The sequence below is a fragment of the Sapajus apella genome, unplaced genomic scaffold (genome assembly GCF_009761245.1).
Source record: "Sapajus apella isolate SASKATOON/1434 unplaced genomic scaffold, GSC_monkey_1.0 scaffold56, whole genome shotgun sequence".
NCBI classification, from domain to species: domain Eukaryota; kingdom Metazoa; phylum Chordata; class Mammalia; order Primates; family Cebidae; genus Sapajus; species Sapajus apella.
Window position 1 is genome coordinate 4,494,934 of NW_022436996.1, and position 24,825 is coordinate 4,519,758.

Sequence of the window (24,825 nt, forward strand, 5' to 3'; positions counted from 1 at the left end):
AGTCTGTTCTTTTGGAAAGAATAAGTTATCCATCTGACACTTTACACTGGGACTCATCTACATTTAATTACGCAATGAGGAAATAATTAACTTTAAATGTGCATAAGACTTTATGGACATTCAAGACAAAAATAAATCAATGAGAATACAATAACCATGCCAAAGCAAATTACACTTTATGACCTTCACCTCTGATCAAAAGGATTCCTCAGACTTGGAGGGGTCTGAAAGAGATGGCAGAGATTACCTAACAGGGTGCCTTAACTTACAAATGAGAAGAGCAAGGAAGCGTTTGTTTTAAGCGTCAGGAGCTTTCCCTAAGGTCACACAGTTATCAAGTGGCAACTGCTAGATGTAGAATCCGCAGCAGATGGAAATTGCTTCATTGTAATGAACAAGGCCACCCAAAGACATCTACATCCTAATTCCCAGAATCTGTGGCTATGTTGCGTGAGATGGAGTTAGTATTCCTAATCAGCTGGTTTTAAAACAGGAGATTATCCTGAATTACCTACGTGGGCCCAATTTTAATTATAAGGGTATTTAATGTGGAAGAGGGAGGGAGCAGAGTGGTGTCAGGTAATACGATACCAGAAAAACACAGGCAGCCATTGCTGGCTCTGAAGGTGGAGGAAGGGGCTGTGAGCCAAGAAATGTAGGAGCCTCTAGAAGCAGGAAAGAGATTCCCTGCTGGAGCCTCCAGAAGGAATTAGGCCTGAGAACACTTTGATTTGTGCTACGCGAAGCCCATTTCAGACTTTGGAGCTGATATAATAAATCTGTGTTAAGTCACTAAGTTTGTGGTAATCTGTAACAGCAATAAATGAAAACGAATGCATCGCCTAGCAGGTTTTCTCTGGACTCTTTCATTTTTTTATAGACAACACCCTAATGTGCAACAAACATCTATGTACGTGACTTGAGATGAACAGCATGTGGTGGTTGCGGCAAGGTTTCTAGGTCTGTGGTACACTTGCCCCTCATCTCTCTAATCACGTGCAAAACAGGAGAGAATAGGATTGTTTTTACAACGTGGTTGGGAAGAATCAAAAAATTTTCATGTATGTGTCCACATTGGTGAAAAAAGTGGCAATTATTTTTTTCCACAGGAGGAGCACCGAAGGGCCGGGCGCGGTGGCTCACGCCTGTAATTCAAGCACTTTGGAGGCCAAGGCGGGCGGATCACCTGAGGTCGGGAGTTCAAGGAGGAGCACTGAAAACAAAGACCACAAAACAAACTCTTTACAGAGTCTACGGTAGTAGGAAAAGAGACCATTCTCTATGTTTCTTTGCCTCTGTGAGTTTCTGGCGTTAACCCTTATTTTTTTTTTTTCTATCACTAAAGGCACTTATGTGCAGTTTGGAACATTTCATCAGCAACGTTGAATAACCTGGCTAACTTGTGCCCTGCATTTCTGAAGAGAAAATAAACTTGCACTCAATAGTTCTTTCCAAAATTGGCTGTAAACAGTGAAATCAAAATTCTCAGTTGTGCTGTAAAACTCAACTAATTTAGAAAAGTGATTAATAGAGGCATCTTATAACTTTCCAATTCATTAATTATCATTGAGATACATTAGACAATAGCACTGCTCCTTGACAACATAGTTTATGTATTCGTTTTTTTTCTGTATTCTCTGTCGAGGTATTCAGATACCTAAACGCCTAAAGGGTGGCAACTGACAAAGACTCTCTCCTTCACCAAACTCGAATCAGATTTCTCTGAACCCTTTCTTAACTAGGCCTTGACATCGGTCTAACACAGTTTCTAACAGAAGAAGGTCACTTTCCTAGGATAACCCTGGCTGTCCCCCAACCAAACAGTAATTTCTTTAAAAAAAAAAACAAACTGGCAAATGGTAAATGAATATGCTTATGGGATATGATGGAATGTTTTGATGTATGTTCACATCGTGGAATGAGTAAACCAAGCTGATTAACATATTCATCATCTCACACACTTATCATTTTTGTTGTGAGAACATTTAAAATCCACTCTTTCAGCAATTTTGAAATATACATTATTATTAACTGTAGTTACCATGCCGTGCAATAGATCTCCAAAACTTATTCCTCCTGTCAAATGGAAACTTTGCCTTTTTGGATCAATATTTCCCCATTCCTTACCCACTCCCATAGCTGAAATTTTACACCTGTTCACTAGTAACTCCTCATTTCCCTCCTCCCAGTGCCCGGCAACAACGGTTCTATTCTCTGCTTCCATGAGTCTACTTTAGATGCCTCCTATGAGTAGAATCACATGGGATTTGTCTCTTCGTGACTGGCTTATTTCACTTAGCATTACATCTTCCAGATTCATCCATGCTGTCACAAGTGGCAGGGTCTCCTTCTCTTTTAAGGGTGAATAACATTCCATTGTATGGACGTCACATATTTTCTTTACCCAACCATCCGTCAATGAACATTCACACTGTTTCCACTCTCAGCTACTGTGACTGTGCTGCTGATGGGCATGGCGGGTGCTGGTGTCTCTTTGACATCCTGATTTCACTTATTTTGGAAACACCCTGGAGCACACTGTTGGTCGGAGTTCAAAACAGTGCAGCTGTTGCAAAAAAAAAAGAGAGTAGAGGTTCCTCGAAAAACTAAAAACAGAACTATCAGATGACCCAGAGCCCGTGAACTGTCACACAAACTGTGCTTCAAAATATGAAGACTCTTCTCTCTGTCAAGACAGCATTCACCAGTTTTATAGACCATGGTTTCCCTCAGGCTTCAAGAGAAGGAAAGAAGAAGGAAGACAAGCCCAGGGCAGAACTAAGGGTGTGGGAGGTCGCTGGGGAAGCGCCCACCACCAGGCACACCTCTCCCCACAAACCCAGCTGTGTGGGAAAGGAGAATGTTCTCTGCACAGGACTTGTTCTTATCTAAGGATGCTCTGTTCTCGAGCAGCCAAGAGAGATGGAAAATGCAAACATGTCCAGAACTAAGCTGTGAGCACTATTTTTAAAATAGTCAAGTGTGAATTTAACTCCTGGAAGCATGACTGTCTGTAAATAAAGCATATCCATTGTGTCTGAAATGATAAGCCTCCACTCTTCATTTAATACCCGAGTGTGATCACTCTGACGTGAATAATGAGCTGGCCTTTTAAGAACGTATCCTTCCAGGGTATTGATACATGCCAATGCCCATTCACGGAAACAGGGATGAGGCACATTCTCTCTGTTGTTTTGCTTTTAATAGTAAAATCACAAAAGCTTGTGGATGAAGCCATAAGCTTTTCTGAAGATCACTATTCATTCCCGGAACATTAATTCTTGTATTCCATTTCCAGCAGTTACTGCTACAATTCCCCAAAGTGCTTGATACATGTTAGTCATTGCCTGTGATTGCTAATATCATTTCTATTAACTTACAATTGCCTAAAACACAGGACACGTGCCTGATACTGCAGCCCTGGAGGTTCTGGAAGGCACAGCCTTGCCATGGTGGTACTTGAACATGCGTGTCCTCAAACATGAGACCCTCACTTTTTAAGTATGGTCCATGGTGCTTCTTTTAATTCATGGTAGAGATACTTGTTCCGCAGATTCTCAGTCTCACGTTTCTATAAGAACTGTCTTTCAGGTATAAAGGTAATTAACAAATTACAGAAAAATAACATGTAACGTAGCACTTCCCGAAGAGGGCAGAAGTAACATAATCTGGAGGTAAAGCGTAAGTAGGGAGCAGGGAAAGGAATGGTTTCTTGTGAGGTCACTGTTAATTTCCCAGCCTCTAGGACTCCCGGACAGAGCTGTGTTTCAGTTACATTTTACATCAGCTGCTCCAGCCTCCCCTCTCTCCATCCCTTCTATTATTTCATTATGTGATTTCCTTTCATCTCTCCCACTTTCCTTTCATACAATCTAAGAAAAAAAATCCAAGAAACCCAGGCATTCAACTGATAAATTGTTTGAATAAGTATTAAGCACCTGCTGTAAACAAGGTTCTTTGCTGGCTGATTTAGGAGACACACAGATTGATAAAACATAGCCTTTGTAATTCAAAATTTACAATCCTGTAAGAAGAACTTAAGTGACCAATACTAAGAGAACAAAAAGATGCTATAAAAGCCAGAGCTAGTGGCAGGCAAGGTGGGGCAGGTTTTTCTAATTTGGAACAGGGCTGGTGGAGTTGGGGTTGGCTTCCTGCAGAAAGTGGAATTGACAGGGAAGTTTAAAAGGGAAGCAGACTTTTTAGGTTCTGCAATGGCACGCTGGAGGAGGAGATGGCTTCTGGCTGAAGAAAAATTAGGAGACAAAGACTCCTGCAAATGCATGTCCTACCTGCTAAAGGATACATTTCCCAGTGTGGCTGGATTATAGGCTATGAGCAGGTGGTAACTGTTTATCAAACTGACCTCTCGTGCAAGGGTTTTGGCCATGGAGAGACACAAATGATTTTGAGGAAGGGTAATAATATTCCATCAATGCATTAGTAATGACCCATTGGCAGAAGAGTGAAGAATAAATCAGAAGAGCGAAGAAGAGGTAGGCTTTGCACTGCTTTGAAGAGTTTGAAGAGTTTAGACGAGGGTGGCCTAGAGTAGCCATGAACATGAAAAGGACCCAGTGCAGATGGGAACATCATGCAGCCATCTTGCACATGACCACCACCCAAAGGACAGAGTAGCTGACTTGTGGTGGGAGTGAGGAAATAAGATGAATGAACTGTCCAACTTGAGAGCACGTAAAGATGTTGGGGCCACTGCCCAAGGCAGAGAATATAGAAGGTGAAGCCATCTTTTCTTCTTTGCTTCTGGGAGTGGGGTGGGAGGTGGGGAGGGACAAACCCAAGGGAGAAATCATGACCTCAGGTCAGGGCCCATCCCACATCAGGTGACCAGGGCACCGTCAAGGGCTGGAGCTTACGGGAATGGCCGAGCTACAGACAGGGCTCGCATTTAGATAGGCCCAGGCGTTATTTTTCTAGGGGCTTATGCGTTTCAATATCTCCAGTGCTTGGCACTTGGACTAGCAGCGTGGGGGGTCATCACCCCAAACCTACTGCAACATAATCTACATTTGAAGATTTCTGGGAGGGTTTCCTGCAGATGAAAGTTGCAAAAGCACTGCAACCACGGACAGAAACCATTCCAAATCAGAAATTTCCATGTCAGCAAGTCAGTTTTGAAAGTAATTGGTTGGGGGATGTTCCCTGAGATCACCCTAGAGTAAAGCAGCCCAGATACCTCAGACTTGTTTCATTCACATCCTGGGAAATAGACTGACTGTCCTGAAGCTATCCACAGAAAACAGTCATTGAAATCAGGCTCCAGTGATTTGAATTACATCACAGCTTGACATGGGTTGTAATAGACTTTTTGTCTAGAACCAAAAAGGCCTTGGTAAGTGAGGTGAAACTGTAAACAGGATTTCATGGAGCCTATTAGCTCCTTTGAGAAATGACTTGCTCGAGAGATTTTGCATGTTAATTGTCTGCATGCAGAGGGAGCCTGGTAGCCACAGGCCTCCTAGAGGCTGGATCTAGACCTGTCCACTGAGGTCAATGTTTGCTCACGAAAGCAGGAAAACAGCATTTCTACAATCTGTTTTAACTATTTATTCAAATTCATAAACATGCAGTATCCTGACAGGCTAGAACTTAGCAGAGAACTACGGTAGCTCCCCCTGATTCTTGGTGGGGAGAATACACCCCAAGTGGACGTTCCCCAGCAGATGCCGGAAACCGCAGATGGCATTGAACCTGATCTGTGCTGTTTTCCCTACACGTACATACCTGTGATACAGTGTAATTTATAAGTGAGGCACAGCAGGAGGTTTTATGTTTAGAATTAATAAAATAGAACATTTATAACAGTGTACTGCAATACAAGTTATGTGAATGTGGTTTTTCTCTCTCTCTCAGTCAAAATATCTTCTCCTTTTGAGGGTCTGCGATGATGCAGTGCCCACAGGAGAGGAAGTCCGGTGAATGACACGGGGGTTGTGATGTACCATTAGCTTACTACTGACCTTCTGACAATAGGTTGGAAGGAGGATCATCTGCTCAAGTGATCCTGGATCATCAACATGATGATGTCTGGGGTTGGCTGTCAGAATATGAGGTTGCTGACGGACGGGAGGGTGGTGTACACAGCCTGAGACGCTGGACACGGGACTGACTCACGTCTCGGGCAGGATGGAGCAGGACGGTGTGAGATTCACAATGCTACTCAGAACAGTGTGTGATTTAAACCTATGAATTGTTTATTTCTGGAATTTTCTATTTAATACTTTTGGACTTCAGTTGACCACGGGTAACTGAGACTACAGAACGTGAAACCGAGGATAAAAGGGCACTACTGTAATGGTCGGGGATGTTTCTTTCAGAAGTTCTGCGACTCTAACATGAGGATGTAGCTGGGAAGGTGAGAAGCTGCAGGTTCAAGTTCAAGTCCATCCAGTACCATTCCAGCCTTGCTTCATCCAAAATCACTGCCGTTTTTGGAGGCCTCAAAGGAGGTGTCCAACTCAATCCAAAAGACAAATACCTGTAATGGGGAAAACGGCTCAGCAGCTCCAGTCCTGAAAAGGCACTTCTCCAGCCTGGCCAGGAAATACGGCATTCTAGATGACAGAGTGCTGGCCAATTCTACTATCAATAGACTTATTCTTCTGAAAGAGTTCAATTGCTGGGTCAAAATTCGACCGACATTATTCTGAGTCCAAGTTAATCTTCCTTGCTTATTCAGAAGAAACCCCGAGATAACTCAGGGACCCACAGGCACCTTTAAACAGGATCTTAGTGTCATTTTAGTCTCACAAAGCTATTTGTGCCTCAGAGCTCACAATCTAGAGAACCTGTAATATCAAATTCTCCACAAAACTCAGGCCACCTCTCCAAAAACGTCAGCAAAGTTGCAACAGACCTGCTATTCACATCAAATGTAAGCATGCTTGGGAGGGCAAGTTAACTTTAGCCAAAGCCACACAGTGTTGAAGGAACTGAACATATTATATGTGGTGTATTTTACCTCCTTCATTCTGAGTGGTGATGGCTAGGGAATCTCTATTTGTATTTACCATATGGAAGGTATTCTTTTAAGAGCTGGAATCTTGAGTGATTTATCTAGAGTGTCACTCAACCAGGGATAAGTCTTCCACATGTGAATATCACATACGCTGCCCGCTTGGTGTAGATACTATGTGCTAAAGGGTTTCAGGTGTGTGGTGAGCTGCTTCCATCTCGACTGGGTAGGGAAGGCTCATAAGGACAAGGGATCTATCAGGGCGTGGAAGGAGGTGTGCAGACATGGGTCAGGGTGAGCCTTGGTGGTATGGACAAAGGCCCTGTGATGGCCAGCCTCCAAAATGGCCCTTGGGACTCGGGCCTCTTGCTACCCCCTCCCTTCCAAATTCCATCAGGGCCGACTACGATTAACCTGCAGAACATGCTGGAAGTGACCATGTGTGACCTCAGAGGCTGGATGACAAAAGCCACCATAGCTTCCGTTTTGGACTTGTGGATCTCAATGAAAGACGCCAGGCACCACACCATGGGAACCCTTCGGTAACCTGCGGGGAGGCCAGCACTAGCTTGACAGCCACGCGAGGCAGACATTTGGGTGGAAGCTGCCCCAGCTTCATTCAGCTTTCAGACGCCGCAGCCGCAGCCAACACCTGACTGCAACCTCACAGAAAGGTCAAGTCAGAATTGGTCTGATGTCAGATCTGTTTTGCAGCCACAGATACAAACGCAGCTCTGAGGAATGACTGAGCAAGGCTTGGGGTATAACATGTAGGTTATTTGGAATGGAATATGTGTGAAGGAAAGTAGAGAGAGAGATGATAAAAAGAAGTGGTAAGGGAGACGGGATTCAGCTTAAGAAGCTTTAGATATCAAGATGGGGAATTTTGATTGTATCCTACAAGAAATCAAGAACCACTAAAAGGTTTTATAAAGGTGATCAATTTAAGTAAAGGAAGACTGCACAGTTGACTGATTCACACTATGTATCTTGAGAGAATGTTTCCTTTTTAATTTAAATTAAACCCCATAATGCATATGGAAGAGAAAACTCAAAAGCTGAAAAGATCTTTCTGCTAGACAGGCTCTTCTCTTCTTGTGGAGCATTTGAATTTTGTTGGTGTGAGTAGCAACATTCACGAGCCAAATTCATATTAGATACAAAAACTGGAAGCCAATATTCTCTAATGACGGCCGACCGAACAGCAAAGTTTTTAGAATGGCTGTTTGGCAAGTTGTGGGAAGTTATAAGATGATGGAGTCTAAGGCATCAAGTGGAGATATGAGAACATTATTTTCTCACTAAAAATGATGGACACGATGGCTTCAAAAACAGGCAATTTACAGGTTCCATGCTTCACTTATTCTCAATGATATCTTTTTTAAAGTTCAATACTACAGAAATAATAAAAGAACATGCTCAGCAAAGCATGTTGTGATTGTTAAAATCATCTTCGTTACTTTTCATGAGAAAGCAAGTTGCTTTTACGTGACTCATTATCATTCATTATCGGTAGGAAGGAAATAACAAATTTGCCATATGCTCACTGGGAATTTTGATTCTCACTTAATTTTCAATTATTATAAGTAATTGGTTTTTGGATTTTTCAAGCAGTTACAAAGAAAAAAATTAATTCACACATCTTATTTACACTTTGGAAAGTCCAACAATAAACAATAAAAAAATCAAACAAGGGAGGGGTTGCTATTTGAAGCCCTTATTTGTAAAATCTTTGTGTGTTTAATATAAAGTAAATGTCCCAAACTAAAAGTTGTTAAAATGTAGCTTTGAGAAAATGGATTCAAATAACATCCTACATATTCGCTCTAGAAAAATCAAAATGGCATATGAATAAAAGATGGTGAACTGAAACAAAAATTACCATAAAGCCTTTAGTATACGTGACCATACTCTCTTTGCATTTCAGCCTTTTGATTCAGCACAAATTACCTCACTATCAAAAAGATTCCTGCAATATGCAAAGATCCATAGAAACAGCCTGTGATCTCTGCACAACTGCGTAAAAACCCAGTAGGTACAGAAACGTCAGATATGGTGTTTGAGGAAAATGAGTCCCTGGAGGAAAAGTGTGACTACATTTATTTAAACTAAGTAGAAGGGACTGGAAAAGAATTTAGGGATAGCCCAGGGAGCTGGATGACTGGGGTGGGCAGCTGCCTTGAATTTATACCGAGGGCCACTCTAGGGCCGTGCTCCTCTCACTTTCCCATGCCTGGGGGTCAGCAGGGGATCTCATGAAGCACAGGTTCTCCCTCACGGGGACTGGGAGGGGGGGTCTGAGCATGCGCTTCTCATAAACTCCAAGGGGATGCTGATGTTTCTTGGATCACATGTGGAATCTTCTAAAAGAGCAACTCGAGGAATTTCCCTAAGAAACGTGTTTCTCAAGAGGAGCCTTTGTGAGACACCAGACCATGTCATGGAAGATTTCGGGCAAAAAGCACCCCCAGAACAGCCAGGCAGCTGCTTTGTGTGAACACATACCAGCATTCACCTACCACAATGTGTGCCCTGGGGAGGGCAGAGGCCAGGAAAGAGTCAGGTGAGGTCATCAGGTGAAATGAAGTCACTCAGATTGGGCGGCATTGAATAAGTGCTGTATAACGATGCAAAACTTTAAAAGATTTCTAATGTTTAAAAAAAAAAAGATACTGCTTCTCTTCCTCTGGATTGTGGGAAATTAGAAGATAAAACTTTTCCAGAGATAACCAAAAACCTACTGCTAAGGACAGAACTGTGTCACCAAAATTTCTATGTGGAAGCTCCAGCCCCCCACTCTCATTATGAATGCATTATAGATGGGGCCTCTAAGAAGGCAACTAAGGTTAAATGAGGTCTTGGGACCTGATCCAATAGGACAGTGTCCTCAAAAGAAGAGGAAGAGACCCCAGGAGAGTGTGTGCATGTAGAAAGATCAGGTGAGGAACCAGCCAGAAGCCAGCCTCTAGAAGCCAGGCAGAGAGGCCTTGCTGGACATTAGCCCTGCTGGGTTCATTTGCCTTTGGATTTTGACTTTGCTGGCACCTGACTTTCAAATTGCAGCCCCTGAACTGTATTCTGTCACAGCAGCCTGCTACAGTCAAAGATTTGTGTTTCCCATGGGTCAAAATCCTAACCCCCAAGATTAGGAGGTGGGGCCTTTGGGAGGTGATGAGATCATGAGGGCAGAGCCCCCCTGAATGGGATTAGTGCCCTGATAAAAGAGACCCCATAGAGCTCTCTCACCCCTTCCACTCTGCAAGGACATGGCAAGAAGGTGCTAGTGAAGTTGGAGAGTGACCCCTCAGCAGGCACCAAATACATGTTCATCTTGGGCTTCTCAGCCTCCAGAATGGTGAGGAGTCAAGTCCTGTCATTTCTAAGCCACCTGCTTAGGGTATTTTGTGATAGCTGCTCGAATAGGCTAGGAAATCCACTTTCCTGAAGCGAAGAGGGTAAACCAGATGAATTATCTAGCCCAAGACAACTTCAGGATGCTCTTGCAATAAGTATTACTAGCGCCCAAATCATAGAGTTGCAATTTCTCAAATGCAGACTTATTTCCACGCAAGCAATATCAGGTACTTCAAATTTAATTACAGCCTATAAACAAAAGTAAAAAATATGCCAAGAGTATTGTTCAGCCTAGAGGAAAACAGAATTCATAATGCCTTCATGTGTACAGCTGACTTTGCCTTGTGGGGTAGAATTTCTGGAAGTTTAGTTATCACATAGATTTAGGTTTGCAACTGATATTCAGAAAGAATCATTATAAATATCTTGGGGAGCTAAAGACTGAGGCCAAGTACCATGGATCACCCCTGCAATCTCAGCACTTAGAGAGGCCAAAGCGGGCAGACTGCTTGAATCTAGGAGCTGGAGACCAGACTTGGAAACATAGTGAGATTCCATCTCAACTAAAAATATAAAAAGTCAGCTGGGCATGGAGGTGCATGACTGTGGTCGCAGCTACTTGGGAGGGTGAGGGAGGGTCACCTGAACCCAGAAGGTCAAGACTGCACTGAGCCATGATTATGACACTGCACTGTAGTCTGGGCAATGGAAGTGAGACCCTGTCTCAAAATTTTAAAAATTGACTATAATTTTTAACAATTGAAGAGAAGAATGAATGCAATGGGAGTTAAGAAAAATCAGAGCAGACATTTAAAGATGCTAATATGTGTCTGCTTCCCTGACATCTTCACTAAACATTAAAGAATCTTTTCTTTATAAAGATTATTTAGGTTGTAAGCAAAGGTAGAGAGCATGTCCTCTGTGATCTTCCAAGTGACTCTACAGTACTAGAAGTATCTGATGTAATGAAAATTTTTCACAGAGTTAGGGCAGGGGACATTCTTGGCCCAAAACTACTTGTAGATACATGTGTCTTAATTTCTTAGAGTCAGCTAAAAGAATTCATGTATTTTTCAGGCAACCAAATTGTGCTTATTTCTTTATAAGCAGAAAGAACTGGAATAATCAATGCATTTTTACATGTGTTAAACAATGATTTTATGTGATTTTTAACCTAGCAAATCAATCCACCTCTAAGGGAAAACACCAAATTTAATTTTTTAAAAGGAAAGAAACAAAATATTGCACACAATGGGACTGTAATGCTTATTAGCAGTATAATTAAAAATCTACTGCAGCAATAATGTAGAATGCATTTTGCTCTTAACATCTTTTGACTAAAGATCCTTAAGTGAAAACTAATGTGTGATTATTTAATTATAACCCACATTGCCTCCTCCACCTGTCTCCACAGATCAGCATGTTAGGAAAATGTAGAAAAAATTGTAGGAAAATGTAGAAAAATCTTATCATCTGCCTCATGGACAAAAAACATGTATATCTGACAAAATACTGAATCTGATATATTTTAACCCCAGTAGAGTTTAAGCCAGTTTGCATCTGTTTCTTAGCAGAATTAGAATAAAATTCTGTAAACCTTTTTATTGCTTTTTCCAGACTCCACTAATCTCACCTGTCAGGAAATGCACATATCTATAGAAACCCTTCAAGTCACAGCTTTAGCATATTTTCTCTTGAACTGTCATCCCTAAGATATGGTGTTAGGCAAATCTGAACTTATGTGAGCTCTGTTTCCACACAAAATTTTGGACAGTGTCTTACTGAATTTTCTCTTTAAATAGGCTCACTTGTCCTCTTCAAGAGATGGATTTGCAAAGAGACAGGCACTACTTAAATTCTAAGATTTCTAAATTTCTTTCACCCACATAATATGTCTTTCTTCTTTTATTAGCATCATAAACATGAAAAGAACAGAGAATGACTGTACATGTGCTTAAATGTTATATTCTTGTCTATTGCTTTTTTCCTCTCTCTTTCCTGGCACACAATAAAGAACAGCCTGTCATGATCAGTACCTTGGAGAGCAACTGGGCTTCCAAACTGGAGGCCAGGGTTAACGGGCAAGAATGACCACGCAAAGGGAGAACAAAAACAACAACAAAAAGCAGGGGTTGCAATCCTAGTCTCTGATAAAATGGACTTCAAACCAACAAAGATCAAAAGAGACAAAGAAGGACACTACATAATGGTAAAAGAATCAATCCAACAAGAAGGGCTAACTATCCTAAATATATATGCACCCAGATACATAAAGCAAGTTCTTAACGACCTAAAACGAGATTTAGACTTCCACACAATAATAGTGGGAGACTTCAGCACTCCACTGTCAATATTAGGCAGATCAATGAGACAGAAAATTAACAAGGAGAGCCAGGACTTGAATGCAGAGCTGGACCAAGCGGACTGAATAGACATACACAGAACGCTCCACCCCAAATCCACAGAATATACATTCTTCTCAGCACCACATTGCGCTTCTAAAAGTGACCACATCATTGGAGGCAAATCACTCCTCAGCAAATGCAAAAGTACGGAAATCCTAACAAACAGCCTACCAGACCACAGCGCAATCAGACTAGAACTCAGGATTAAGAAACACACTCAAACCCACACAACCACTCGGAAACTGAACAACTTGCTTCTGAGTGTCAACTGGACAGACAATGAAACGAAGGCTGAAATAAAGATGTTCTTCTAAACCAATCAGAATGAAGACACAACTTACCAGAATCTCTGGGACACCTTTAAAGCAGTATCGAGAGGGAAATTTATAGCAATAAATGCTCACATGAGAAAAAAGGAAAGATCTAAAATTGACACCCTATCATCAAAATTGAAAGAGCTAGAGGAAGACGATAAAAAAACTCAAAAGCTAGCAGAAGACAAGAAATAACTAAGATCAGGGCAGAACTGAAAGAGACAGAGACACAAAAAACCCTTCAAAAAATCAATAAATCCAGGAGCTGGCTTTTTGAAAAGATCAACAAAATAGACCACTAGCCAGATTAATAAAAAAGAAAATCAGATAGATGCAATAAAAACAGATAAAGGGGATATCACCACTGATCCCACAGAAATACAAACTACCATCAGAGATTACTACAAACAGCTCTATGTACGTAAACCAGTAAACCAGGAAGAAATGGATAAATTCCTAGACATTTGTACTCAACCAAGACTAAACCAGGAGGAAGTTGAAACCCTGAATAGACCAATAACAAGGGCTGAAGTAGAGGCAGCAATCAATAGCCTACCAATCAAAAAAAAGTCCAGGTCCAGATGGGTTCACAGCCAAATTCTATCAGACATACAAAGAGGAGCTGGTACCATTCCTTCTGAAACTGTATTAAACAATACAAAAAGAGGGAATCCTCCGTAACTCATTTTATGAGACCAACATCATCCTAATACCAAAACCAGGCAGAGACTCAACTAAAAAAGAAAACTTTAGGCCAATATCCATGAAGAACATCGATGCAAAAATCTTCAATAAAATACTGGCAAACAGATTGCAACAGCACATCAAGAAGCTTATCCCAGGCTTCATCCCAGGGATGCAAGGCTGGTTCAACATATGCAAATTCATAAATGTAATCCACCACATAAATGGAACCAAAGACAAAAATCACACGATTATCTCAATAGATGCAGAGAAGGCCTTCGACAAAATTCAACAGCCCTTCATGCTAAAAACTCTCAACAAACTAGGTATTGACGGAATGTATCATAAAATGATAAAAGCTATATATGACAAACCTACAGTCAATATCATACTGAATGGGCAAAAGCTGGAAGAATTCCCTTTGAAATCAGGCACTAAACAAGGATGCCCTCTCTCACCACTTCTATTCAATATAGTATTGGAAGTTCTAGCCAGAGCAATCACGCAAGAAAAAGAAATAAAGGTATTCAATTATGAAAGGTGGAAGTCAAACTGTCTCTATTTGCAGATGACATGATTGTATATCTAGAAGACCCCACTGTCTCAGCCCAAAATCTTCTCAAACTGATAAGCAACTTCAGCAAAGTTTCAGGATACAAAATCAATGTGTAGAAATCACGAGCATTCCTATATATCAATAACGGACAAACAGAGAACCAAATCAAGACTGAACTCCCATTCACAATTGCTACAAAGAGAATAAAATACCTAGGAATACAACTAACAAAGGATGTAAATGACCTCTTTAAGGAGAACTATAAACCACTGCTCAACGAAATAAGAGAGGACACAAACAGATGGAGAAACATTCCATGCTCATGATTAGGAAGAATTAATATCATGAAACTGGCCATACTGTCCAAAGTAATCTATAGATTCATGCTATCCCCATCAAGCTACCAATGACCTTCTTCACAGAACTGGAAAAACACCACCTTAAACTTCATATGGAATCACAAGAGAGCCCACATAGCCAAGAGAGCCCACATAGCCCACATTAGCCAATCCTAACTAAAAAGAACAAAGCCAGAGGCATCAGACTGCCAGACTTCAAACTATACCACAAGGCTACAGTAATCAAAACAACATGGTACTGGTACCAAAACAGAGATGTAGACCAATGGAACAGAACAGAGGCCTCAGGAGCAACAACACACATCCACAGCCATCTGATCTTTGACCAACCTGACAAAAACAAGCAATGGGGAAAGGACTCCATGTTTAATAAATAGTGCTGGGAAAACTGGCTAGCAATGAGCAGAAAGGAGAAACTGAACCCCTACCTGTCACCTTACACTAAAATTAACTCCAGAGAGAATAAAAATTTAAACATAAAACCTAACACCATAAAAATACTAGAAGAAAACCTAGGCAAAACCATGCAGGACATAGGCATAGGCAAGGACTTCATGACTAAAACACCAAAAACAATGGTAATAAAAGCCAAGATAGACAAATGGGATCTAATTAAAATTCAGAGCTTCTGTACACCAAAAGAAACCATCATTAGAGCAAACTGGCAACCAACAGAATGGGAAAACATTTTTGCAATCTACCCTCTTGACAAAGGGCTAATATCCAGAATCTACAAAGAACTAAAACAGATTTACAAGAAAAAAACAAACAGGCCCATTCAAAAGTGGGCAAAGGATATGAACAGACACTTTTCAAAAGAAGACATATATGAGGCCAACAAACATATGAAAAAATGTTCATCATCACTGGTCATCAGAGAAATGCAAATCAAAACAAGATTGAGATACCATCTCACGCCAGTTAGAATGGGGATCATTAAAAAATCTGGAGACAACAGATGCTGGAGAGGATGTGGAGAAACAGGAACACTCTTTACACAGTTGGTGGGAGTGTAAATTAGTTCAACCATTGTGGAAGACAGTGTGGTGATTTCTCAAGGATCTAGAAATAGAAATTCCATTTGACCCAACAATCCCATTACTGGGTATATACCCAAAGAACTATAAATCATTCTACTATAAAGACACATGCACACATATGTTCATTGCAGCCCTGTGTACAATAGCAAAGACCTGGAACCAACCCAAATGCCCATCAATGATAGACTGGACCAAGAAAACGTGGTACATATACACCATGGAATACTACGCAGCCATAAAAAACGATGAGTTCGTGTCTTTTGTAGGGACTTGGATGAATCTGGAAACCATCATTCTCAGCAAATTGACACAAGAACAGAAAGCCAAACACCATATGTTCTCACTCATAGGTGGGTGTTGAACAATAACACGTGGACTCAGGGAGAGGAGTATCACATACTGGGGGGAGTTGGGGGGGGTAGAGGAGAGACAGCGGGAGGTGGGGGGGTGGGGAGGGATAACATGGGCAGAAATGCCAGATATAGAATGTACCTAAAGTAAAATAAATAAAAAATAAAAAATTAAGAAAGAAGTCGCCCAGCCAGCATTGTTACAGAACCATGGTAGGTTGCAGGTAAGTGCCACAGGTCACAGATCAAAACCTGGTGCCATAGGTCTTGGTTTTTCAATGCCATTCACAAGTAAAAGGAACCACACTCTTTGGAGAAATGACGGCTGTTAGGACCAGGGCAAGGAAAAAACAAAACAAATCTGGACTATCCTGTAGTATCAGAAAAGTGCTCAAAAATCACAAGTGTGGGGACATGCTAAGAGGCCAGAGGAACCATCATGAAAGAGTGTCCACGTCAAAGCTTGAGTCATTTGAGCCACAATATAAACAGCATAGAATTGGCTTATAATGAAAAGTTTAAAGATGATTTATATGAGTCCATACTTGAACTGGTTTCTAAGGCTACCATAATAAATTCCACAGACTGGGGGACTTAAACAACAGTAATTTATTTACTCACAGTTCTTGGGATGAGAAGTCCCAGATCAAGGTGTCAACAGGGACTGGTTTCATCTGCAGCCTCTGCCCTTGGCTTACGGAGGGAGGCCTCTCCCTCTAGCCTTGTGTGGTCTTTTCTCTGTGTATGGTTGTGTCCTAATCTCTTTCTGTAAGGATACCAGTCACATTGAATGAGGGGGTATATCCATATGACCTCATTTTAATTTAATTATCTCTTTAAAGAACCAATCTTTAAATACAGTCACATTCTAAGGTATTGGAAATTTTAACACATAAATTCAGTTTTATTTGGTTTGTTTGTTTGTTTGTTTTTGATAGGGTTTTACTCTATCATCCAGACTGGAGTGCAATGGCACCATCTCATCTCACTGCAACCTCCGCCTCCCAGGCTCAAGTGATTCTCCTGCCTCAGCCTCCAGGGTAGCTGGAATTACAGGTGTGCACCACCACCACCTGGCAAATTTTTGTACTTTTTTAGTAGAGATCGAGTTTCACCATGTTGGTCAGGTTGGTCTTGAACTCCTGACCTCAAATGATCCACTCCCCTTGGCCTTTCAAAGTGCTGGGATTACAGGCGTAAGCCACCACGCCCAGCCTTAACGTATAAATTTGAGTCGGGGGGATATAATTCAATCCATAAAAATACTGATGTAAATAAATGATTCAAGGTCAGAAAATGACAGGGGAAGATGGAGAAACTGTAGTAGATCAGAGGAGACTCGTAAGACAGGACATGCAAATACAATGGAGTACTCAGCATTAGGGTCTGGAACAGAGAGAAAACATTAACGGAAAAACTGGTGAAATCCAAAGAAAGTCTGTAGTTGAGTTAATAGCCATGTGTCAATGTCAGTTTCTTAGTTTTGACTAATGTGCCATGGAAAAGTAAAATGTTAATAATGAGAGAGAAATTGGGTGAGGGATATATAAGAATTGTCTGTACTATCATTGAAACTTTTCTACAAATCTAACACTATTCATATATAAGATTTTTAAAAACCAATAACCATATGAACCTGAGAGCAGGACTTGGATGAAAGAAATCAAGAACTAACCCACTTTTCTAACTTCAATTTAACTAAGCATCATAAACCAAGCAGGGAATCAGTGACATTAGCTGACATCTTATGTTACAGTCTCCTTGAGGCCAAAACATTGTATTTACACGTTGAATACAGGAACATTCTTTATTTTTGAGAAGAAATGTGTCCCATTTTTCTTCAAACATGTGACTTTCTTAATTCATAGTTCATTTTTCTACTTTGGAAAGAAGTATCAGTAAATACTATTACTACAGCTGACAACCTTTCCCTCCAACTAGAGTTCCTCCCCCCATTTGAATGACCTACTATTACTAACAACGATTATGACAATAACAGCAAATACCCCTTGAGCACTCAGTAAGCGCCAGGTTGGTTTTAAGGACTTTATTAACTAAGGACTTTATTTGTGTACTGATGGGAAAGCTGATATTACTAACTCATCATAACAACCTTATGAGTCAACATTACTATACCCAAGGCTAAATATCTTGCACAAGTTTGCCGAGATAAAGCTAGTAAGTTGCAAAGCCAATGCCAGAAACCAGGTAACCCTGATGGAGAATCATCTCCAACCTAAAAAAATCAGTATGGTGAGGGGGGGTGGTAATTATCCAGAACTCAATATCCGTATTGGATATAGTATATCAGGAAGTGCAGAGAACCATCGCAGGCTGGAATTCATATGCTCCTCAAAGGGGCATAAACATTCCACAACTCCTATAAAATGCAGACTTAGTGTCTAAGTCTTCTTTTATTTTAAAGGAAGCCATAAGGTTTAGGTCTATTTTTAAAAATCCAAAATTTTAAATTGGGATTCAAAAGAAAAATAAACTGTAAGGGCCAAGCAAACTCAACACATCTTCCGTGATGCAAAGAACTGCAAAAAGGGGACCCAGGGTGAATATCTCTAAACACATCCTGGCAAAATCATCATAGGGAAAATCTATATCTACATCAAGGCATCAAAGGAAACACCATAACTTACTGTGGTGAGTCAGTGCCTGGGCACTGAAAAGATACAAAGGAATGGGAGATGTTCTTCTTCTTCTCTCTCAAAACTTTTTCAATAAGATTTGGGCACTTAAGATACTACATGCATAAAATGATTTTTATGAAGTGAACCATGATGAACCAAATGACTGCTGCAGAAGAGTTACACACTGTTCAGAACAGGGAAAACTTGGAGGAATCTTCTCAAATAATCTTCAAATTAAACTGGAAATTTAAACGTGGGGAGAAAGTCTAGTTGGAAGAGGGGGTTGGCAGCACGATTATAAATATCAGAGGCATGAGATGGGGCTTGCTACCCAGAGATACTATTACCTCCCTGGAGTGTGTAAAGAAAATTAACAGGACAATGGATTTGACAAGTAGGCTGGGGCAGTGGAGTGCCGTCACTAAGATGAGAGGCAAGAATCATGACTGATTTGTGTACTGACGAAAAAGTTGATGTTTGTCTGAGCTATTACTGGATGATCAGGTGAAACTGATTAGGAGTGCACTGATGCATCATGTTTGTACAATTCCTTTTTGCAGGGAACAGATGTGTGGTCATGATCCAAAGAGACCACATCAGGTGTTCCACATTCTGTATCTTGACATTCATCCTGCTCTTTCTTTGAGCAGCATGAGCTAAAACAGAACAGTGTTGTGCAAACGTAGTAAGGAATAACTGAACTATCCAGAGTTTCTAACTCAGTCTGGAATGAGTTACAAGAAGTTCCAGGGCAAAGCTGATGGTGCTGGTGTGAGGCACTTTGAGAACCACTGGCCTAGAGGTCTACTGAGGATTCATTATATTTATGAAGCCACTGTGGTTGAACTGTTAGCATTCAATGTCAAGTCAGCATGCAAACCCATGAGTGTGTGCATGTGCGTGCGTGCATGTATGTGCGTGTGTGCGCGTGCATGTGTGTGCCGTGTGTGTGTGTGTCCTCTGGCAACTCCTAATCTTCCCCAAAGGTTGGCTTCACAGCCAGTTCTCAGGGTTGTAAAATCATTATGAAATAATTTAAGAAAAGATTGGTCCACAAACCATGACAAAATTGAGAAGCGTGTTTAATAAAAGGGAATGTTTATCTGCTTTTGAAACCTTATGAAAACCACATTGTAGACTTATCTTTTCAAAATTTAAAGGTTGGCTGGCAAACTTCTGGTTTCTTTTTTTAGAAGGGTGAGACTAGCTATACTAATACTACATGACATTTAACAAAAATCTTCTCCAAGAGCAACCAGATTTTGCATAGACTTTATGGCATGCTTCTTGGTTGCCTTTAGCTAGTATTAATGTAAGATTTATTTATATTCATTTCTTAGAAAACTTAACATACCAGCGCCTAAGTTAACTTCAGTTGAAAGGTCATTTATATTATGTATCACATTTCAAATAATTCTTCCTTCTACATCAGAGTATTCACCACAGGCTTCCTTAAACTGCTGCATTCTTTTGCACACATAAATATGAGTCCATTCACGAAGTACAAATCTTCACATTACTTTCCTGAAATGTCTTTGGCAGGTAAAAGAAAAACCTTTACATATTCATTTTGTATATGAATGAGGAGGATGAGCAGGGTTGTGGGAAGCCAGCCCTGCAGATCTGAGGATGGTAGTCTGAGAGCTCTGAGTCCTGTTTCTCACGGTCCTTCCCAGGTTCCCTTCTCTGTCCACCCCTGAGCAGAGTGCCCAGCTCTGCTCAGCCACCGCACTGGGAGCTGAGCCTCCAGAGCCCCCGTGAGAAATACCACTCCCTACACTTCAGCTTACTCACAAATGCAATTTGCATGTTAATAGATTCATTTCTCAGTCTGCTTAGAAAATGCTTCTTTTTTTTTAAGAGACGATAAACAAGTGGGGGAAGCAGCTCCTAAAGGAATATGTAATATTCTTATAGTAACAAGGAAAATATCCTTATTTTCATGTGTAGCTAGAAGGAAAAACAAGCAAAACACTAGTACATGCACGTCACAAAACATTATTTAAAACTGAACATCTTTACCTAGTATTGGGAAACTTTTATCCAAAAACAAACCATGGGGATTTCTACCTTGTTTCGTATCATTTTCACTAGATCTGGACCAGAAGATCTGGAGGAAGCGCTATGTAACTTAATGGAGGTATGACTGTTGCTGAGCTAATAAACTCTCCAAGTCATAGTTTCTTCATCTACAAACTGGGACAATAATGGGTCCTACTTTATAGGGTTGGCTCTGAAAAATCAAATGAGAAAATATATAGTTACATATGTAGAAGTAAACACATTCATATTTGCATACGTATATGTGTGCACACACATGTTCATGTAGGTACAATGCTTGGCACACATGGGCACAAACACACATTTGCTATTACTAAACTCACTTTACAATTTTTAATGGATGTCTTTTTGCATTTTTACAACCTAAAAATTGCTATCATACACATACCAGTGCATATTTTTGTGTAATTGGGTCTGTACATAACATTATTTACTCAGAATAAATTTCTAGAAGCAGAATTTCTGCATCAGAGCATATCAACATTTTTAATGCTCTTGCAACATAAGGTCTATTTCCTCTTCAGAACACTTTTATCCAATTTCAGTTGTTCCAAGTCTTGAGAGGTGTCCATTTTATTGCATCACAACTATTGAAAATGTGCTGATTTTATAAGCAAAATATCTCTTTTTAGTCTTATTTGAATTTCCATCATTACTGGTTAAGTTGAATGTTTTTGATCGACCTGGCCTTCATTCCCATTTTCTCTTTCTTCCATTCACCTCTTCACATCCTTGGCTCTTTATGCATTTGGGCTTTGTCATTTTCTTCTTATCAATACATATGAGCACTCCTATGGCTCAAAGATGGGAATCCTTCTTCTTTGTTATAAATATTTCCCTAGGCTCTTTTCTGATTTTCTGTGTGGTACTTTATAAAGTCCATGTTATTGTCTTCATGAAACTTCTATGGATCTTTCTTTTATGATTTCTTCCATGCTTTTGAGCACCAGAGTCCCTCCTCTGCCTGCATAGCTTTTGATCATTATTCTTATTTACATGATACATGCTGCTAATACCTGCCTTAACAGATCTTTGATTTAGTGCTCTCCCCGAGTATCAATTACAGTCCCGTGCAGAGGGAGGAGTGAGGTACAATTACACCGTGGCTTTGATTTCTGTTTCTATCTGGAGTCCAGGGAGAGGGGTCACCCATCAGTTCCAAGCCCATTGCCAAAAGCTCAGCTTTCTCTCTGCAATAATTACTTTGTGGAATAAAACCTATAAAGAGCTAATCTCTCGGGTATGTTGGTGAAGGACAATAAATAACATCTGCACAATATCCTCCTGTGGCCCTTTGGAAAACAAGATGATTTTTTTTAACAAAAGACAAAGGCGAATGTGAGTTTAATGAGCTTAAAGTCAGTGGCCTTCTGAGCACTTCAGCTCCAAATTTTCTAGAAAGGGAAATGAAATGCTTCCAAAGAGAGAAGTAGGAAGACAGTAGTGGATATTCACAGCCAAATAAAGAGTCTTTTATGCCCCGAGGCGTTGAGAACCGAAAGGCCAGGACTGTAAAACAGGAAGGGGAACTCAGCTACCAGCTCCTGCACCAATGAATGGATTGTCATGGCAGGAACGCAACCTGCAAATTGCTGCCCCCCTTGCACTCTGACCCACTCTTCTTGTGCCCCAAACAGGTTCCATGAAATGCTTTCATTTTCACCACCTGCAGGCAGCAGGGAGCGGTATGATTGCCCAGCCCTCTCCACCTTCCCAGCCCAGGGGTGGAGAAGCAAGCACAGGAGCTTCAGCAGCAGGTGGAGAGGAGGGTCTCCAGGAGAGAAAGCTGCCTCAGCGCCCCCACCCTGTTTTCATGCAGGACTGGCCCCATTTCCTCTCTCTGCCATTCTGGATCCTTCAGACTCTTCGACACCCAGGAGGCGACTACCGCAACTCTAGCCCTCACCATGTCCCTTTCCTCCTAAGGTACCCAAATCATCACGTGGCATTTGGACAGCGGTGAGCAGCATCTTGATTCCCTTGTGCACTGGGTCACACGCAACCTCCTGCATAGTCAGAGACAGACATGCTGGAGGCCAGCAGCCCAGCCCCAGTGATGGACCCAAACGCTGGGGCCTCACTGTGGCCACCTGCGGAGAGTCCAGGGAACCACATTGTGGGTGACACGTTAAAACAACAAAGAAAAGACACCATCATTCTGTGGTACCCTTACTTACCGTATAGACAGTATTGAGCATTTTCAGGTGGGTGCCTGACACAGTCGTATAAATAACTCTGATAATTAGCTACTAGCATCTCTGTTTTACACGTCATAACCTTGGACAAATGCCAAAGCCCCTCTGAGACTAAGAATAGTTGTTCCTGGAACAAGATTTACATGCTTTTAAAGTTTCTCTTCTTCCACTTATGTCACATCTAAATCTTTCCTACTTTATTTAAGGCTCTTTCCTTTTATTCAGTCTTACTCTCTTCCCAATAACAGTATTGGGAAACTATCACTGAGTCCGCCTTTTGGATCCCAGGGTTTTAAAGACGACGACTATTGGCTCAGCAGAAAGGATCTCCACAGCTTCCACTTTCATGCCCTATGTGGCTCCCAGGAGAAGAGGGGAAGGAAAGGGATTCCTACATCTTTTCTCTGCATCTGCATTTTTCTCTCAGGGTCAAGAAAATAATAAATCAATAATATGAGGTTGCAGTGAACAAAATTAAGCAACAGGATTCTGGGTGTTATTTTTCAAAGTTGTCATTATTTAAACATGTCTCTGGTTCTTCTGTAAAGCTTCCTTCAATTTTCTATTCTCAGAATCAGGCACAGTAAATTTGGTGTACTGTTTCCAAAGGGGGCAGCCAGTCATGCCACTCTTCTGTTTTATGAGATGGAGTCTCGCCATATTGCCCATTGGAGAGTGCAGTGGTGGGATCTTGGCTCACTGCAACCCCCGCCTCCCAGGTTCGGGCGATTTTCCTGCCTCAGCCTCCCAAGTAGCTGGGATTACAGGGATGCGCCACCACACCCAGCTAATTTTTGCATTTTTAGTAGAGACAGGGTTTCGCCATGTTGGCCAGGCTGGTCTCGAACTCCTGACCTTGTGATCCACCCGCCTTGGCCTCCCAAAGTGCTGGGATTACAGGTGTGAGCCACCGCGCCCAACCAGTAGTAGCTTTAAATTAGCTTTTCACTCCATTTTACACGACATCAAATGCTAAATAAATATCTTTAGGATAATAACAGTCAAGACAAGAAAGTGTCTTCATTAACATTAAGAGGAATTCACAGTTCTTTTCTGTTATAATAACATGTCATATAATGAGAAATTTAAAATTTTACATAATACAAGGCAAAGTTTTGTTTCAAAACAATTACCTGCAAATATCTATCTCCAAAGGTGTATTTTGTATGTGTATGCGTGATTCCATGCTCGCCTACCTGGCTGAGAGTTGGTTTGTATATTCGAAACCAAACTTGTATCTACTAATGGGAGCGCTGAACTGGATAAAATGAGTCTCTGGACAGTACAGTCAGTCATGGTGTCTGGTGGGCAGCCTCAAAGTGGCCCCAGTGGGAAATCCAAGGGGCCTTTTCACTTCTCCTCTCCTTGAACACCTCCCCTGGCCGACACTCTCACCTGCTCTACGTATGGGTTTGCTGTTCCTCCTGCTCTTCCCTTGTTGGCTCTGTCCGTCTGTATTCTGCCCTCTTCTCTTTCAAAATCCCTATCCTCATGATCTCATTCATGCTCACAATTTCAGAGATTACCTGAAAAGATTCTTGGGTCCAAACCTAATTCCTAAAGCTTGAATTGACTCTTCCTTGTCCCTCATAAGTGACTGCCTCACCTGTGCTTAAATGTCCTTCTTCAGAGGAACTCCACGTCACCTCTGGGCAGATGTGGCACTACGGGCTGTGTTGATGCTTCCAGGCATCAAACCTACCTCTCTCTGCTGTGGCCAGTGAGAGTCACTTGGCATCTGCCCCAAGGAGAGCCCTTGGGCCTTGGTTTCTCCAGGGTGTGCAGAATACACTCTGCTGCTTCCTGTATAAACAAGCTGCTCCCTGGCCTCTCTTACCTCCAGGACACACCAAAGAATTCCCAGCAGTGTTCAGACACCCCTGGAGGTCTCT

General features: G+C 41.3%; 1 protein-coding gene across 5 annotated transcripts in view; it reads right to left on the reverse strand.

Moving 5' to 3' along the window:
* DPP6 (dipeptidyl peptidase like 6) overlaps positions 1-24,825 on the reverse strand; it is a 1,109,512-nt gene that overhangs the window by 443,387 nt on the left and 641,300 nt on the right. The window contains exon 1 of one of the 5 annotated variants that reach the window (XM_032245219.1): positions 5,673-5,678. The exons of the other annotated variants lie outside the window; for them this stretch is intronic. The gene's annotated coding sequence lies outside the window, so the exon portion shown is untranslated. Of the gene's footprint in view, positions 1-5,672; positions 5,679-24,825 lie in introns of those variants that run through there. 5 annotated transcript variants of the gene reach the window in all.